The sequence below is a fragment of the Triticum aestivum genome, chromosome 3B (assembly GCF_018294505.1).
Source record: "Triticum aestivum cultivar Chinese Spring chromosome 3B, IWGSC CS RefSeq v2.1, whole genome shotgun sequence".
Taxonomy (NCBI): Eukaryota; Viridiplantae; Streptophyta; class Magnoliopsida; order Poales; family Poaceae; genus Triticum; species Triticum aestivum.
Window position 1 is genome coordinate 771,051,274 of NC_057801.1, and position 6,059 is coordinate 771,057,332.

At 50.0% G+C, this 6,059-nt stretch overlaps 1 pseudogene; it reads right to left on the bottom strand.

Moving 5' to 3' along the window:
- Window positions 1–1,059: 1,059 nt before the first annotated feature.
- On the bottom strand, window positions 1,060–3,093 carry LOC123066473 (putative serpin-Z6C; annotated as a pseudogene).
- Window positions 3,094–6,059: the final 2,966 nt, after the last annotated feature.

Sequence of the window (6,059 nt, forward strand, 5' to 3'; positions counted from 1 at the left end):
TGGGGGAAGAAAAACGGAAGAAGAAAGGATTATGGGAGAGGGAGGGGACGGCAAAGATGACGAAGAGATGCATTTATCTATCACATCACGAGAATTAAATATCATCACATGTAAATAGTCTATGACTCCCATATCGCATGACATTTCTCTTTGTATATATATACATTTTTATTAGCATATTCCTCGTTGTACTTATATTTTCTTAGCCCGTGGCAATGCACGGGCATTGAACTAGTAGCTATAAAAGGTGAATAAGACCAAATTATATCTCATCTAGATGAGTTCTAGTAAAACTGATTAATAAAATACAAGAGCTTTAATTTGCTTCTAAGTCAAATTCGGAGTGTGCCTGGATACATCAGGTGCAGGATAACATCCTTCTGTGCACTAGAGAAGACTGTAAACCTGATGCTCTTGTTTGAATGGAAAAAATATTTTCTCAGCATTCACCGACATCTGACAATGAGTATCAGGACTCAGGAGAAGCAAGAGTAGAGATGTTGCATCAACAAGTATTGCACGTTTGGAAGAGGTGCGTTTTACAATGCGAAGTTATATTTATCACAGGTTATCCTTTTTTTAATTACCCAGCAACACGGATATAGTATTCTACTCCCACCGTTCATACTACTAAGTGTCGCTTATGAATGTATTCATTTAAGCGACACTTAATATGGTACGGAGGTAGTAGTAATTAGTTTTCACCAATCGACTAATTATGGCTCTCTTTTTCTAAGTGCCATCTAAATTTAATCAACTATAACAGTCATGATCTTTATTTTACAAAAAACAAATGCCATCTAAATTTAGCCAGTGTATATAGTATGTTGGAGTGGAGTTTACGGTTTAGGGGATCCTGTTTTTTGTCTGAAGATCGCATATAGACAGAAGACATCTCTGAAATATAGTGAAGCACAATGCAGATTTTTCATGAGGTGAAAAACAATCATCTCTATAAATTCATAATAAGCAGGGCTCATAATCGACTAATCATGTCAGCAGAGCAGTTCTGGATTGAAAGAAAATAAACAAAAACGTGTTGCTTGGCCACAACAGCTATTACTCCTTGGAGGGGTCTAGGACGTGCCCCGCAAAGATAACTGCGCCAGTCGCTTCCTCCATTATGTAGTAGCCAAACGGATGGTCGGCGATGAAATCCACTTATGGAGGTGGCGGCCCAAATCGGCTGCATCCTCCCATGCCGGCGTCGGCGGCGGTGACAGCTGCAGCTTCAGTCCCTTCCTCGTTTACCTCGACGACGGCCTTGTGGATGACATCCCCCACCACTATCGGCAAGCCGGAGTCGTCTTCCTCCACCATGTCAGATAGGTCGCCGTGCTCGCTGGACGGCAGTTGGAGACCCAGCTTCTTGAGGACGGCGGCGACGCTGCTATGGAAGGACAGCTTGAACTTTGGCATCCGTAGCTCGCGGAGGGCGATTTGCTGTATCGGCAGATGGTCGTGCAGGAACCCAGGCCGGGATGCCATCATGTCCAGCAGCCACCACAGGCCGTCGTGGGCGTCTGGGAGGAAGATGCACATGGAGAACTGCATGTGCCCTGTACGCCCGGAGCCGGAGTGCGCCCACGGAGCAGCAGCACGCCGGGATGGATAGGCATTGCCTGCCCATGGATTAGGCACGCTGTAGCTGTTGCCAAATGCATCATGGAGAGGGGAGTAGGGGTTAGGAGCGTAGCCAACGCGACTAGGTGTGCCATAAGGAGGATACGGCCTCGGATAGGTGTACGGGGTGAAGGGGTTGCCGAACGGAGGAGGAGGAGGAGGATAGTAATGTTGATCGAAGTATGGTGGGGGTCCGATGGGAAAATAATTTGGAGACGGACCCCTGCCCCCATGGTTGTATGCAGCAGCACTAGGGCGGGGATGGGTAGACGGAGGAGCACTAACACCACTGTGGTTGTAGGGATCAGAATCAGGACGACCCAATTGAGGAGGATGTTGTGTGGTACTAGTGCCCTCGTGATCTGGCGCCCCCATCATGTACCGGAGTTTGAGCACCTTGAACCCGTGGTGCACGGCGACGAACTGCGACTCCCGGCCCTCCATGAAGGGAACGTCAACCTGGCTGCGGTCCAGCCGTTGGAAGGGCCTATGCACGGTGTGCCTCCTGTCGAACGGCTGGTCCTCCCACTTGCCCTTGAAGTACATGGCGTTACCGAGCACCACCAGGGTCGCCCGGTGTATCGACCCCTCCGGGAGGACCGAGTTGATGAGGTTCCTTGTCGCGTGAGCCGCCCACGTGTTGACCTGACCCCGCGCTTCCTCCGGCGCACCGCGGAAGTCGACGGTGCTGGCCTCAGCCTTGTACGTGCCCACGCCGGCCTCGCGGAAGCCCGGCTTCAGCGGCCGCGACAGGTCGCTCCACACGCCGCACGCGAACGCCACGCAGGGACCGCCCGAAGCGGACCTGTCCTGGAGTGTGTCCGCTTCCAAGCGTGACACGAAGTTCTCGAGCTCGCCGCGCGACTTTGCTCCGAGGACACGGAGTATCTCGTCCAGTGTGGCGTTCCGGGCGCCGGCAGCTATGAGCGCGAGAGCGGTGTAGATGGACAGCGGTGAGAAGACTAGATTGCCGTCCGTGTTCTCCTCAGTGAGGCGCCTCGCGAGCCCGGCGGCGAGCATTGCCAGGCCACTGGATCCCGTCGGCCCTACTCCATCGAACAGCACCTGCAGGTTTCTGGTCACCGGCAACAACTCGAATCTTCTAGCAGGTAGCCGCTCGTTAATAAGTGCACCCTCATGTTTCCGTTTCCCAGTCCGCACACGGGCAGGGCCGCTGCCATTGCTAGGGTCGACGACATGCCCTGCAAACATGATCGCGCCGGACGCCTCCTCGACTATGAAATACGCGAAAGGATGGTCGGCGACGAAATCCACCCTCGGCTCCAGCATTACCATGGGAGCAGCTCCGGGAGCCGCAATCATCATGGTGAGAGCTGCGGCTTCCGTCCCTTCCTCGTTGACCTCGATGACAGCCTTATGGATGACGTCACGAACCACCAAAGGCAAGCCGGTGCCGTCGTCCTCCACCATGTCCGACAGATCGGAACCCATGCCGAACGGCAGAACGAGGCCCAGCTGCAACCAGCACCGCAGGGAGCTGCAACCAGGAATGTGCGGTGTTACAACCAACAGAGCAGGCGACAGAGGCATATGTATTTTTGCTGGAACCATGTGTCTATTTTGCTGCAACCGGCGATGGACCAACACAACGGAGGAAGCTACAACGTCGGGTTTTTGCTGCAACCAGCAACATGCATAGCTACATCCGGGAATTTTTTTGTTGCAACCGTCTAGTCTAGGAATTTGTTACATCATTCACGGCTTAGCTATGACGTGCGACGGAGGCGACGTTGTTTTTCTACTGCAACCGTCATCAACTATTGCTACATCCGTTCATGGCGGCGCTTCCATATGCATCGATGGCGATGGTATATTTGCTACAACTGTCTTCGGTTTTTGCTACGACCCGCAATGGTTTTTGCTACATCCATGCACAGCTACCATAATGGTGAGCAGCACGAGATGCTGGCAGAGCGGGGGAGGGGCAAGCCGGCCGGCGGCTGGAGGAGATGCATCCGGGGGAAACCGGCGTCGTGGGAGGCACGGCGCTCGTGGCCATGTGATGCTATGAGGTGTTTCATGGGAGGAGATGGGGAGCTAGACTGTATGCTGCAACCGGGGGCACGTGGTGATGCGGGTGAGCTGCGACGAGCGGTGTCGCGAGGAGGGAAGCGGAGGTGCTGCTGCCCTCGCTGGAGGGCGCGCTGCTGCTCACGCTGGCCAGAGGCACAGTCAGATCTAGCTATTTTCCTGCTTGCGTTGACCTACAGAAGGAAGAAGTCAATTTTTGAGGGCAGATCGAACGAGTATTATGTGCTGAATCGCAGGCCTGCTTGGCGACCGGCCCAAATTTAGGCCGGTGCGCCGGTGCGTATCACTCGCCTAATTTTTATAGTGGGCCAGTTTAAGTTACCTAGTTTGGGCTAATACGCCTTATCTACTCTCCGGGCCATTCAGTTGTCAAAAAAAACTCTCCGGGCCAGTTTCGTAATTTTCCTTTGATTCATTATCTTTGCTCATCTTTCCCTAAATTTGGTGCTGCGTACAGCTCCTTAGCCTACACTAATTTACTGGACAAATCTTTATATTTATTTTATTTAAGAAAGTTAACGTGTGAACTGCCCTATTTTTGCTTAAGGTGCATTTTCTCTAAAAAAAAAGAAGGCAGTTGAAAGGATCGGTATGGTCGACTAGAGGGGGTGAATAGGCGACTAACAAGTTTTAGCCTCTCTACCAAATTTTCGGTTAAATAAGAAAGTACGTTCTCTAGATATGCAACTAGGTGGACAATTTATATGACAAGCAACACAAAGCACGAGCAAGCACAAAGTAAAAGGCACGAAGTAAGCGCAGGTGGAATCGATGCTGACGAGGATGTGTTGTCAAAGTTCCCTTCTTTCGGAAGGTACGTCTTCGTTGGAGAGCTGTGGAGGCACAATGCTCCCCAAATGTCCCCAGGGCCACCTTATTATCCTCATGCCCTAGCACGATACAAGGTGCCACCAATCCACTAGCAGTGCCCCTTGAAGGCGGCAATCGGAACCGGATCTTTACAAACAAGGTTTGGTTCTCTCCACAACTTAATTGGAGGCTCCCAATAATACCACGAAGATTCATCACAATGAATTGTGGCTCTGAGGTGACCCCTTCCATCTAGGGTGCCCAGATACCCGAAAGTAACAAGATTCACAAGTGAAAGTATGGGGGAATCAAATTTCGTTTGGTGAAAGTGTAGATCTAGGTCTCTTCACTCAATCTCTAGCAAGTCAACACGTTTGGTTGGCTAGAGAAGGAGATCGGGCAAGAACAAGCTTAGGGCATTAATGAAGGGGGGAGAGAGAGAGGGTAAGTCAGAGGTAGAAGGACCTCCACTATTTATAGCATCCTCCAAATTCAACCGTTATGTGCAAAATCGCACAGGGGCGGGACAACCATAGGGGGTGCAGTTCAACCGCCCTAGGTCGAACTCTGCTCACGCAGAGCCACAACTGTTGGTGGCCCGGTTGTATCGGTTTAAACAAATAAATCGGGACAACCGCACGACCGCCACCTTGTACTGCACCTGAGACCCGAAAGGAATCACTGCCCTGCTTAGCCACACAGTTAGTCCACAAATTGCATTGTCATCAACACCAAAACACTTAAGACGGGAAATGCCCTTACAACAACGGGAATGAATGAAGCCTCCAACCTGAAGGTTGAGTTATCTATCTGCCTGCCACTTGGGCCAGCAGCTTGATAGGATTAGATATATGTTATATTACTAGAGACTGGGGCGCCACCTGGTGGCACCCCCTGAGGCAGGCCTTCCGTGCTCCCAGCCTGGTAATGCACATGGTTTGAACACTAATGTTATGCACGTGAACATCAGCTCATTAGCAAATTAAATGCCTCAGAATTTCTTTATGCAATCATCAGCAAGTAAATTACTCAAAGGAATGTCGCAAATGAATTTGGTCTCATTTTACATAATTAATAGTCATATTTAGAGATTTGCACACTCACAATATGAAGAACCTGGGAGACAAATCATATAGGAGTATATCTAGAAACCCTTGATTAATTTCCTTTAATATTCGCCAAGCAACACAGAGGCCTCCGATAGACTTCCACACATGTGGCAGCAATCACGATGTGCACAGAGGCCTCCGATAGACTTCTCCGTAGCTTAGTTGCTTTCACGATGTGCACATGTACAGCTCTAGAAAGAGTATTGGTGGACTGACAGCTCCACAGTTTTTGCTCCCCTACGAGTCCAGCACACTTGCCAAATCAATAATAGAAACTATTCAACTCCTGATTACAACACAATAAGAGAAATCATCTTGAGTTTTAATAAGTATTTAGAAGAAACCATCAACTGTACAACATACAGACTACGAACACTTTTTTTTGACAAAAGATAGGAGAGTCCAACAAGCAGCCCTTCAGGAAGGCAATATATAACCAAAACTAAAACAACACCAAAATCTTAG